We start from the raw sequence: 13,737 nt of genomic DNA on the forward strand, positions 1-13,737 counted from the left end.
ACAAGACCCCTAGGTGGTTCAGAGGCACATTGAGACTGAAATAGCCCTCCTCTAGAAGTTGCTTGAAAGTATGGTGGCTCTGACGGTAAAGAATCTGCCTGCAATGCAGGAGACCTGGGTTCGATCCCTAGGTCAGGAAGATTCCCTGCAGAAGCAAATGGCTACCCACTCCAGAATTCTTCCCTAAAGAACTCCATAGACAGAGGAGCCGGACGGGCTATACAGGCCATGAGGTCTCCAAGAGTCAAACACAACTGAGCGACTAACACTTTCACTTTCATTCCCCTTGAAATTGCTTGAAAGCATGGCAGAATCTCCCATTTGTATTTGATTTTCATCTCCCATAAAGAAGAACAAGTAAGTGTTACCCAGATTCGCAGTGTCAGCTCTGACACTATAGCTTTGGAACTGTACAGATGCAGTTGCTGTCAAGATTTCACTACTGGTGAATGGCCTTTACTCCAAAAGAACAAGGCTCCCATCCTTATCTTTTTCCTTTAAAATGTATGTATTTCCTAAAAGTGTATAGGTGACTCTGTTTCCCATAAAACTTTTCCTGGGCCTCCCATTAAATGTCCTTTCAAGAGGCATAGCATGCTGTATTTTCATGGAAGAATGTTATCACACTCAGAAACCCCACGTATTTAGATTGCAACCATATTTTAAATTGGTTAAACTCTTAGGTCAGATATTTTCTGCTTTTTCCAGTAAGAAATTTCCTTCTCTCCCCACTTACTTCCTCTCTCACTGTCTTCCTTTATTTTCTTCCTTCCTTTTTCATTTCTTCTTGTTGATACTGCAGAAGTATTTGAGGTCTTCAGCTCGTAAGACAAACTGGAAATGCTATACAATTTTCTTTTTTTCTAATTGAAATATAGTTGACATACAACATAATGTTAGTTTCAGGTGTATACTACATTGTGACTTGATATTTGCATATGTTATGAGATGGCCAGCAAGTCTAGTAACCATCTGCCCCATACAAATTTATTACAATATTATTGACTGTATTCCACCACCCACTTTTCTTATTCCATTTTTTAAAAGACAAAGTTCACCGATAAGAGCCTTGGAAATACTAATACTTTTTGGTTTGTTTTGATCTCAGTGCTAAAACTTATCATATAAAAATCTGAGTGATTAAAAGCAAATTTAGCTCATTTAGAAGACTGTATCTTGACTCTCCCTGTAGTAGGAAAGTATCTTATATGTGACTGTTTCCAAAGAGATCCTTAATTTTTACCTATATCCCTAGATTAGTATAAAATTCGTTTATTTGACTTTTTCTTTGAGCTTTTAGAGACATTTTCTATCTTAGCATAAAAAGCCTTTATGAGAGATTATCCTCTCTGAACTTGAAAATGGGAATCAAAAGTGAAAGCTTTAACAGATCACCTTCTTGTAATTTATAGTCAAGTCATTTAACAAATAACTATGTGATGATATTGATTGATCCTGAAAACCAATCTAGATCATTAGGATTAAGGAATTTTTTTTTCCTCAACAGCAGGGAGGTAATATGCCCTGAATTTAATCAAACCCTCTCTCTGGTTTTGATCATGTCCGAAGAGACACTAAATGCTTAGTCTAGAACTTTCTGATTCTTGCATAGAAAAACAATCTTGGTCAGATCGTTTCTACCATAAAAATATACTGAACCACAGACTTTGGATGAATCCAGTAAATATGCCGAGTACATCATGAGAAATGCAGGCTGGATTGGCAATATAATATATGCCACTATGTTGTCAGTGTTTTAAAAAAATGCAATTATGCACTGGAATCAAGATTGCCAGGAAAAATATCAACAACCTCAGATATGCAGATGATGCCACTCTAATGGCAGCAAGCCTCTTGATGAAGGTGAAAGAGAGTGAAAAAGCTGGCTTAAAAGTCAACATTCAGAAACATCATGGCATTTGGTCCCATCACTTCATGGCAAATGGATCAGGAATAAGTGGAAACAAGGACAGATTTTATTTTCTTGGGCTCCCAAATCACTGCAGATGGTGACTGCAGCCATGAAATTAAAAGATGCTTGCCCCCTGGAAGAAAAGCTATTACAAACCTAGACGGCATGTTACAAAGCAGAGACATCACTTTGCCGCCCAAGGACCATGTAATCAAAGCTGTGGTTTTTCCCATAGTCATGTTATAGATGTGAGAATTGGACCGTAAAGAAGGCTGAGCACTGAAGAATTCATGCTTTCTAATTGTGGTGCTGGAGACGACTCTTGAGAGTCCCTCGGACTGCAAGGAGATCAAACTAGTCAATCCCAAAGGAAATCAACCCTGAATATTCTTGGAAGGACTTACACTAAAGTTGACGCTCCAGTACTTTGGCCACCTGATGTGAAGAGCCAACTCGTTGGAAAAGACCCTGATGCTGGGAAAGATTGAGGGCAAGAGGAGAATGGGGCAGCAAAGGATGAGATGATTAGAGACAGCATCACTGACTCAGTGGACATGAATTTGAGCAAACTCTGGGAGACAGTGAAGGACAGGGAAGCCTGCATGCTGCAGTTCATAGGGTCACAGTTGGAAATGACTTAGCAACTGAACGACAACAGAAAATAACCTGTCAACTCGTTGCAAGAGCTGGAATAAAGCTGATCTATTTGTGGTACTTCTGATAAGACTGACCTGTTTTCTCTCTGGGGAAAAAAAAAATGGACTTAGAAAGCTAATAGCTTAAGGATGACTTCAAACTTCTACAAAAAGATTGACAACTTCAATCACTCTATTATGTGTTCTTTTACAAATAATAAGCAATTTGTATTCTAACAACAGATTATTGTATCTGTTTTAATTACATGTGAAAACTAAATTAGGCAAGTGATCTATCTGCAAGTAATTAATCTGAAGTTATTTAAAAACATGTACATAATGGTTATTCAGTATTAATAATTCACTATTACACTAATTTACATTAGTAGCCAACCAAGTAGTCTACATTATTTATGTGTTGTGGCTTTGTATGTCTTTGATGTTTGGGGGAAGGATCTGCTTTGCAAAAATTTGTAAAAGTACTCAGATCAAATTCATATTTCAGAGACTTTTTGTTTTTTTATTTATTAAACTTAAACAGAGTTTATTTAGGGAGGAAACACACTCCATAGACAGTGTGGGCCATCTTGGAAGGCAGGAGAGGCATGAGGGTATGAGGTTGTCGGTTTTTATAGTGGTGGGTGATTTCATTGACTAATGAGTTGGGGAATATTCCAGTTATTAATATTTTGAGGAAGGGGTGGAGATTTCTAGGAATTGGTCCACCGCCTACTTTGTGACCTGTGGTACTGGTGGTATGTCATTTAGCTTGCAGATGTGTACAACATCGCGATGTGTAAGTATACAACGAGTGTACACTGATGCTCTGGGTCTAGTGGAAGAAGACTCATCTACATTCTTGGATCTTGTTGGTTCTAATCACTTTATGTCGTATCCTTGGGCTGTGTCATTCTTTTAAAGGTTATGCCCTGCCGCCTTGCTGTCTCTTCCCCTGCTTTAGAGATTTTGTTTCCATAATTTTATGGGAAGCTGAAAGGTGACAGTCTGCCTTCTGTAGCTGCTTCAGGGCTGAGTTGGGCCGTCAACCCTGCCTGTCAGGAAGTAAAAATCTATGGACACCTTTTAGTGTCCATAGATGCACAGACTGTCATAGCACAATGCTAACTTAAAGTGCTCTAACCCTCTGCCTAGAAAGCTTTGGAACAGTATGCTTCATTTAAAATTTTAAAAAAATTTAATGTGAGTTCTTGATGTGGATAAGTGTTTTAGTATCAAGATGTATTTGTGTCTAAAACATTTTAGAAGTGCAAATTAACTAGAGTGTCCCATAAAGTTGGCATCGGTATCTTTTTTAGATTAAGCTTCAGTGTCTGAATTGCCCTTGACTCACTTGTTCACAATTTGAGGGTCTCTTTTGATGCCTTCTCCTTGGAAGGGAAGCATTGATATTGCTGCAAAGAATCAACTGACTTGCAGATTTGAAGACACCCATTTCTGAAATGTATAGTGTAATTTGTAGAGTACTCAAATTACTGGGGAATGGATTGATATTTTTACATACACACTGAACAAATGATAGCCTTTAGTAGCTGCACCTTGCTCTAATCTTCCTACATCTAGAGGAGAAGGGTCATAAGGAGAAATAATTTAACAGTAGGAGGAGGAAGTTCATGCTGATTCATTTCTTTCCAAATTGAACACCCTTGGATCCAATGAATCAAATAGCAGTGAGAAGGCTTAGAAGTTAATCACAAGGAAGAGATGGGGAAGATCAGACTACCCATGCAGAGAGAATGCCTGCAATGTGTTATTTCATCACGAACAGCTTCAGGAAAGCAAGCCTTTTCTGAAGTTACTGTGTAAAGATACTGGATTGCAGCCAATGTCAACATTCAGATAGAGATGGATATGCTAGTTATACGCCATCTCTATTGGGGAGATCTATTTAAGTTGCATGGCTTTGTGTAATTAGATGGAGGTCATATGCGTTCAAAGAATTGGAGTTTGATAGACAGCTGGAGTGATTATTGGGGGCAGGAGGAGAAGGGGACGACAGAGGATGATATGCTGGATGGCATCACTGACTCGATGGACGTGAGTCTCAGTGAACTCCAGGAGTTGGTGATGCACAGGGAGGCCTGGCGTGCTGCGATTCATGGGGTCGCAAAGAGTCGGACACGACTGAGTGACTGATCTGATCTGATCTGATCTGGAGTGAATATTGCTCTTATACCCCAGTGGACTTAAGGATATCAAGGTCAGTTTTTCCAGTGTTTGACCTCTTGAGAAATACTATGAAATTGTTGAGTGTAGTCTTTCTTAAGTGTGAATTATAATGAATTTCTTCTTAGAGCGTATACACCCTTACCCTTAAAAGTTTGCCTTTCATGAGGAGGCATCTCTTTTAAAGAAAAACATTTATTTATTTGACTGTTCTGGGTCTTAGTTGTGGCACGTGGGATCTTTGATCCTTGTTGTAGCATGCGGAATCTTTAGTTGTGGAATGTGAAGTCTTTAGTTGCAGCATGTGGGATCTAGTTCTCTGACCGGGGATTGAACCCAGGCCCCTTTGCATTGGGAGCTCAGAGTCTTAAGTTCCTAGGAGGCATCTTTTTTTTTTAATCTTTCTTCTGTTTCTTTATTTTTTATTATTAATTTATTTTTTATTGGAGGATAATTGCCTTACAATGTTGTATTGGTTTCTGCCATATGTCAACATGAGTCAGCCATAGGTATATTAATACATGTGTCCCGTCCCTCTAGAGCATCCCTCCCACCTCCCACCCTGTCTCACCCCTTTAGGTTGTCACAGAGCTCCGGGTTTGAGCTCCCTGTGTCGTGGAGTCATACAGCAAATTCCCACTGGCTATCTGTTTTACAGATGGTAATGTATATGTTTCAGGGCTACTCTCAGTTCGTCCTACTCTCTGCTTCCCCCGCAGTGTCCACTAGTCTCCATTGCCCTTCATCTCCGTTGCTGCCCTGCAAATAGGCTCATCGTACAGTCTTTCTAGACTCCATATCTATGTGTTAATATATGGTATTTGTTTTTCTCTTTCTGACTTACTTCACTTTGTATAATAGGCTCTAGGTTCATCCACCTCATTAGAATTGATTCAAATGTGTTCCTTTGTATGGCTGAGTAATATTCCATTGTGTATATGCACCACAACTCCTTTATCCATTTATCTGTTAGTGGACATCTAGGTTGCTTCCATGTGCTAGCTATTGTAAATAGTGCTGCAAAGAACATTGGGGCACATGTGTCTTTTTCAATTATGGTTTCCTTAGGTTATATGCCCAGTAGTGGAATTGTTTGGTCGTATGATACTTTTATTCCTAGTTTTTTAAGGAATCTCCATATTGTTCTCCATAGAGGCTGCACCGATTTGCATTCCCACCAGCAGTGCAAGAGGGTTCCCTTTTCCTTAGGAGGCATCTCTTAATGGTTACCTAATAGCCACTGGCATAGCAAACTTGAAATATGTTACAAATAGGGAGCGTTTTGTTTTTTTTTTCTATACTCAATTCTAGGAACTATTTGTGTTTCAATATTTTAAAACAGTGTTTTCCTATTTTGAGAGGGGTCAGAAGCATTAAGATATAGATAGTCTCAAGGGATTCCTTTATATCATATATTTCTCTCTGGCATTTTTTTCCCCCTTATCTCTGCCTTTCACATTAGTGTCAAGCCTGTGGCTTCCCCAGCACTGTAGGTCAAAGTAACCCAAGTGCATTCATTCAATGCTGAAACTAGAGAAGCAGGTTGATTTGGAGACATTGAGCCCTGTGATATACAGAGAACTTATTTAAAACTGTCAGGCTATTAAATCTATAGCATATAAAGCCACACCACAGTGTCAAAGCCTCTGCCCTGACTTCGTTTATGTTTGTTAAACCTTTTTCAAAAAAAATCTTATAAGCATTTATCCATATTGATTTAAATATATATATGTATGTGTGTATATATATATATGTATATATATATATTTCTCCCCCCACCCCGAAGAAGGAAATGGCAGTCCACTCCAGTTTTCTCGCCTGGAAAATCCCATGGATAGAAGACACTGGCAAGCTACAGTTGCAAAGAGGGGTTGCAAAGAGTCAGACACAACTGAACAACTGAACTCTTTTTTTTTTTTAATTAAAAACAATTTTTTTGGCCATACCATGAGGCATGTGGTATATTAGTTCCCCGACTAGGGATCAACCTGGCACCCCCTGCATTGAAAGTACAAAGTCTTAACCACTGAACCACCAGGGAGGTCCCTCTGCTTTGCCTTTAATTTGGCAAATAATCCTGGAGAGAGACTGTCTACTCCCCGCGTTACTACTTTTTGTTTTTGTCTTTTGTGTATTTGTATTTTTATGTGAATATAATAGAACTGGAACTAATTATTAACTGGAACTAATTGGAGGAAAGCCACATAAAGACAGTCTAGTCATAACCCTTGACCTCACAGTATTCACAACCTGTAGGCCAAAACAGAAACATACATAGCCAGGACTGGTTCATGTTTTCCAAGTCTCCACCTTATAGTAAGCACACCTACTGTGCATTTCCTTATTCGGTGCACAAAGATTCAAATCCCACCTCTGCCACTTACTAGCAATGTGGCCTTGGTTTTCTCAGATATAAAATGAGGGAATTGATAGGTTCTTAACTCATAGGGGTATTGCCAGCTCTAAATTAGTCAAAGTATGCTAAGTGCTTAGACTAGTATCTGACACACAGCAGATGTTCAATATGTATTTTATGATTATTAAGTAGAGCTTACAAAGTAAAAAATAAAATAAAAAGAAATGTTGAAGTTGTTTGGTTTCATTGAGGCCATCTGCTTTTTAACTTTGATGAAATCCATTTATGGAGTCACCAATCAGTTGCTTTGGACTTTCTGTCATGGATTCATTATAGAATGGCTTTTATAGTTCAGTAAGCAAGGGGGGCTAAAGTCAAAGCCGTCAAGTAAAATAAAGCGTGTGACTCTTGGTTACTCAGTTTTTGTCCTTAGCCCACCACCCCAGCCATCACAAACAGATACACATGCACACACACAGGAATGCATACACATTCTAAATTGTGAGGGTGTGGAAGATCTGTGAAGGAAAGAATACGGTATTTATTTTTGTGTTCTTGGAGTCTAGCATAATAACTTGTCCATAGCATATTTTAGGGCTCCCCTGGTGGCTCACACGGTAGAGCGTCTGCCTGCAATGCGGGAGACCTGGGTTGGATCCCTGGGTCGGGAAGATCCTCTGGAGAAGGAAATGGCACGTTTTAAGTAATCAGTTTATTTTTATGCATAAGCCCAGTTTTGGCAGGTCCTTCTTGAAGAACTAAAAACAATGTTAGCTCTAAACCATCACTTTTACCTGTGACTTCTGGAAATACATAAGGTGGCACAGTCTTTCAGGAAAGCAGTTTGCTTATTTTCGTTGAGAACTTTAAAAATAATGTATATTATTTACCTTACAAATTTAACTTTTGAGACTCTATCATAAAGAAATAACTTTGCATTATGTACAGACCTGTTTGCCTTCATTTGGGCTTCTCAGGTGGCTCAGCAGTAAAGAATCCACCTGCAATGCAGGAGATGCAGATTCGATCCCTGGATCAGAAAGATCTCTTGGAGAAGGAAATGGCAACCCATTCCAGTATTCTTGCCTGGAAAATTCCATGGACAGAGGAGCCTGGCTGGCTGCAGTCCATGAGGTCACAAAGAGTCAGACGTGACTGAACACATACACACATAGCTGTAAGGACAGAAAGGGAAATGATTAAATAAACTTTGTGTGCATGAGTAGAACTTAAAATCTATGTCCTTTTGGGAGACAGTTCATTCAGTTTTAAAACTGGTTTATATCAATTGAGATAGCATCTACAAAATTCAGAGGCTTTTGTAAGTAAAATACACTATAAATAAGCTAATTTGCTCATGACTCATTTAATACAATGCTTCTATGTATAAATTTGTGAATGAATGTTATTCATATTCTTTACAAATATTTTTAAAACACAAATATAATATTATCTGTAAAAAAAAATACAAAATTGCCTACACAATAGAATCTCAGCTATCTAAAGAATGTGTAGGATTGAGGTTAGCTGGCTGGATGCCATATTGTTGAAAGGTGCTGCTTCTAAGTATGATATTATGGGGGATTTTGCGCCCCAGGTGTTTGATATACATGTTTACCATGTGTATATGTGTGTGTGTTTCTTTTATAATACAAAGAAACTTAAAACAATATCAATTTCACATCAAAAACCCAAAAAGAAAACTCATCATCCCATGCATTCAAAACCAATATTTAACTACAGTTTTTCTTACTTCCTTTTTATATCTTACTTTACTTGGGTATAATATATTCCATTTTCTTTGTTCCCTTTAAAAAAAAAAGCTTGTTTTTCTACTCTAGTATAAAAATAAGTCTCTCAAACCTTCCAAACTTAGGACATCAAAAGATAACTCAGTTACAGGTGATTTCATAAAAGTATTTTGTGTGCTTATAACAGTTCTGCAGCTCATAGTTATCTGATTGAGCCTCTTTTCTTAAATGCTTTGATAAATTTTAAAATCTCTACATACTTTGAGAAGACGTTTTCTTTACTTTTGAAATGTGATTTATTTAATTGAAGTAGAACCTGCTTAATTCAGATCCTTTTGTATGTAGGTGGAATATGCTAGAATAAGCAGAGTAGCTAATGATTCATTTAAAATATGATAAAATACTTTGTGTTATATTTTTATGAATTTTTTATTTCTTGAATTTTTTCACATGTAGTGCCCACTGTGCTGTCTAGGCCAAGTAAGCCTACATTTGCCAGTGTCCCTTTGAAGCTATAGTAAGAATTTATTGACATTTTTCTTTGATTCGCTGTATCAAATTTTTTATGCTCTACTTAATTTTCTAAGACAAGTCAGATTTCCTTTACAGTGGCATTTTCTCACTAATGTGTGTTGTGTTTACTTCTCCCATCTTCTGGAAGAGTCATATTGCATTTTGTTTATTGTGAATCATACTGGGCTAAATTTAAAATACTGCATACCACTGGTCTGATTATTTTAAAGACTTACTTCATTTGCTACCATATAAAATGAGGAAATAGTGAGTTCTTTTTTCTAAGCATCCTTTAGGAGTGTATTTTATTTATCCCCACAGTGTGAGCAGATGGCTCACTAGCTCAAAATACATTTTCTGAAATGGTATAGAAAGAATAATGAAACCTCTGCTGCTGCTGCTGCTAAGTCACTTCAGTCGTGTCCGACTCTGTGTGACCCCATAGACGGCAGCCCACCAGGCTCCCCCGTCCCTGGGATTCTCCAGGCAAGAACACTGGAGTGGGTTGCCATTTCCTTCTCCAATGCATGAAAGTGAAAAGTGGAAGTGAAGTCGCTCAGTTGTGTCCGACTCTTCGCGACCCCGTGGACTGCAGCCTACCAGGCTCCTCCATCCATGGGATTTTCCAGGCAAGAGTACTGGAGTGGGGTGCCATCGCCTTCTCCGAATGAAACCTCTATGAAGTCGTAAAAGATGAACGTCTAGTCCAGCAGATCTCTGTGGGGTCTTATGTGAGTGTCCATCTATGCTGCAGCAGCGTGGGGGAGGTGATATGAAGCACTTCTGTTTTCCCTTTGGATTTCTTTTATCTTGATATAATTTACGTTAGCACATAAGACAAATTTAAGCCCAAAAGCCACACACTCCTCCTGCTAATATTTTACTCTTCATGTCTGTATTCTTTTCTAGGTTCATCTATTACATAGTTGACAGTTATCCATAGTAACTGTAGTAATTATGAACAGTGTTCTATCGTAATCCATAGAAGCTCCTAAGCTAAAATAAATTTTATATAATAGCGATATATTGCCAGCTTTCTCTGTCATGAAGATAAATGTGTTTTCAATAAAACATAGAATTATTGGATTCTATAACTTAATTATAGAATTTTTCAAAATGATGTATGATATTGGTTTAGGCCGAGCTACCGCGGTGAGGAGTGAAGCTGTAGCCATGAAAGAGACAAGGAACATAAGCCTAAGGAGAAGCGAGTAACCCTCTTGACTCGCCCAGGTGGTAATTCAGAGATTACCGCCCACTTTGACCAAGAGCAGCTTCAGGAACATCGTCAGCCTATGCCTGAGCATGACTATTTTGAGTTTTTTTCTAATGATACTGGTCTGTATCCTCATGTGTATGCAAGAGCATACATCAACTTTAAAAACCAAGAGGACATTATTTTGTTCAGGGATCGTTTTGATGGTTATGTATTCCTTGACAATAAAGGTCAGGAATATCCTGGCATCGTAGAATTTGCACCTTTTAAAAAGCTGCAAAAAATAAGACTAAGAAAAAAGATACTAAAGTTGGGACTACCAATGATCCAGAATAAAGAAAATTTTTGGAGAGCTATGCTGCAGATAATGAGAAAATGACATCTACTCCATCTACTAGAGGAAATAGAAGCAAAAAATAGAGAACTAATAGCCAAAAAGACAACTCCACTTTTGAGCTTCCTGAAAAACAAGCAGAAGATGAGAGAAGAAAAGGGAGAAGAAAGGAGACGGTGAGAAATGGAAAGAAAAAGGCAAAGAGAAGAAGAGAGGAGGAAGTGGAAAGAGAAATAAAAACAGAAAGATATAGAAAAGCCAAAGAAGATAGAGTTCCAGAAAGGGACAGATTAAAGGATGAACCAAAGATTAAGCTGCTCAAGAAGCCAGAAAAAGGAAAGGAAAAAGAACTGGACAAAAGAGAAAAGCTCAAGAAATCGGACAAAGAATCTGAGTGATGAAAGAGCCAGTGGGCAGTTGTACATTGCGCAAGCGTTCTGAGGGTGAATTTAAAGATGGAAAGCCTGAGAGACCTGAAGATGAGGTGGCAGAGAATACAGGGAGAAGGAGCGGGATTACAAACGAGACCCAGAGCGCATCCTGCAGGAGAGAGAGTGGCTGAAGCGGCGGGAAGAAGAGCACCGCAGGCAGAAGGAGCGCCAAGAGAAAGGAAGGAGAAAGAAGCACTTCCGGATAAAGGAAAGAAGCCTGAAAGTACAGAGCCAGTAGGCAGCTCAGAAAAAGACTGAAAAGAGAGAAGTGGTTAAGGGAGCTCACATAAGAAACAAGGAGTGCCCGGCGATGCAGCTTTACCAGCCAGGAGCTCGAAGCCAAAATCGACTCTGTCCGCCTGATGACAGCACCAAGTCTGGAGAGTCAGCCATAGGAAAAAAGCAGGAAAGGGGTGTTAGCCATAGAAAAGAAGGAAGTGAGGAGTGATAGTCCAAATGGCCTTAGGTGTCCTGACTGTCTCGGCAGCGGAAGAGCACGAATTAAGCAATCCAGAAGTGCCTTCGGGGCAAAGGAATAGAGAGAGAGGAAGGGGGTCGCTGGGCTGGTGGGGTACACTGCCAAGGAGTATGTTTTGCGTCAAAGCAGGAAGCCGATAGCAGGTTCAGATTGGAAGTACGATTTTCATTTTTTATACAGTTTCTACAAATTAAATTCAAAGTGTCAGACAAAGCTGAGGAGGAGAGGACATGCATTGTAGTTTCAGGCAAGAAATGTCACAAGAGGACTTATTTAGGTATGACACGAGAAGAAGATACGAGAACTGGCTTTCAAATCAAAAGGTTTTGTTAATCCTGGATTGAATTTTCTTAAATTTCAGTGGAGCAGAGTCGCTGTGAAGTGTCGTTCGGATCCAGTTATAGTCATTGTTGGTGATAACTGTTGACTTTGTGTAGTTTAGAAGCAAGAAGCATGTAATTGTAATACAAGTACAGTGAAGGATATAACACATTTTCACTTATCCAGAAATTTAAATAGTCATGTCATGTTGATAGCTTATGTCCTAAAGTTTTAGGACTAGTTTAGGAACCACTACCCACTCCAGTATTCTGGCCTAGAGAATTCCATGGATTGTGCAGTCCCTGGGGTCGTAAAGAGTCGGACACGACTGAGCGACTTTCACTTTCACTTTAGTTCTTTGTTTGCTTACGTGAAATTAGTGTAAAACAATTTTTTAAAAAACATCTACTTTTGCCTTTAGCAATTTTTATATTCGTACAGTCTAACCCTTAGTTGATGCTTGACGATCCAGTCTTTGTTTGACCTTAGGTCCCATGAGCTGAGTGCCTACCCTCTCCAGGAAGGAACCTGCACCAATATTTGTTCCTGTTAAATAGCAACTTAGCTTATTTTGCATTGATATCAATAAATATCAACATCACTCAAAAAATGTATGATATTATACATTTTGAGATAATGTATGATACAGTGGAAGCTTCAATAAGATTTTATGTCTAGATTATTTCTTTTGTCCTCTTACAGTCAATTAACTCAAGATGGAGCTACTTCTTCACATAGAAAGCATATATTCAGAATTTTGTTATATTAAATAAGTTTTGTTATAAATTTTAATTTTCATCAAATACTTTTCTTCTTTGAAACCTAAAAGAATTGGCAGAGAATACTAGAAACCAAAAATATGAACACTAAAGATGTTAAAGTTGTGTATTTCATTCTAAGATGTGAATACATAGATAAAAGATAAAGTTTTTTAACTTGTAAACTCTCCCAAAATAGCCAGATTCTTTAAATCTCAGATTTCCAGGTAGATTACCTCAACTTTACAAATTACTTTGCTGATACAAATAGATCTAAAATTTCACTGAAATTCTTAGTGAATAGTTGATGATACTCAATGAAAAATTTTACCTTAGGAAAAAATTACTGCAGAGAATATCAAACTGCAAGTAGGATGAATTCAAAAAAGAAATGCAGGAAATTGGGCCTTGGGATAAAACCATTAATCTTCTGATGAAAGCACATTTTGTTGTTTTAAATGTATGACTATATGGTTAACACAGATCAGCAGTAGAACTCTCCATTTGATGATTGATTGGTCAGCTTTTTTAACCTTGTATATTGAGACTTTGTGGAACTGAAGCAAAACCCAAGTCATTGAAGTTTGTGTCCAGAAGGGATCAAAGGATCATAGAATACAGGTGAGGAGGCTGAGGAATAAGTTATTTGGCTAAATGTATGGTGCTCTGGCTGGTTTGTTGGTGGCCAAGAAAGCTCTGGTGACAAAGAGGGTAACTCAGAAGGAATGGAACCTGTGGAGCAGACACTGTAGCCACAGGAAGATTCTGGGTTTAAAGTGGAGAGAGCAGAACGATCCACTAGATCCCGGGTAAGGGCAAAATGTTGTCTCCTGTTGCTCCCAGAGCTT

The 13,737-nt window shown here is 38.5% G+C and overlaps 1 protein-coding gene and 1 pseudogene across 5 annotated transcripts in view; both read left to right on the forward strand.

The window, feature by feature from the left end:
• Nucleotides 1–12,741, forward strand: part of LOC133229244 (regulator of nonsense transcripts 3B-like) — a 35,993-nt pseudogene extending 23,252 nt beyond the window's left edge.
• Nucleotides 1–13,737, forward strand: part of RNF150 (ring finger protein 150) — a 279,374-nt gene that overhangs the window by 66,941 nt on the left and 198,696 nt on the right. The gene's annotated exons all lie outside the window — the stretch shown is intronic.

The sequence above is a fragment of the Bos javanicus genome, chromosome 17, assembly GCF_032452875.1.
Source record: "Bos javanicus breed banteng chromosome 17, ARS-OSU_banteng_1.0, whole genome shotgun sequence".
NCBI classification, from domain to species: Eukaryota; Metazoa; Chordata; class Mammalia; order Artiodactyla; family Bovidae; genus Bos; species Bos javanicus.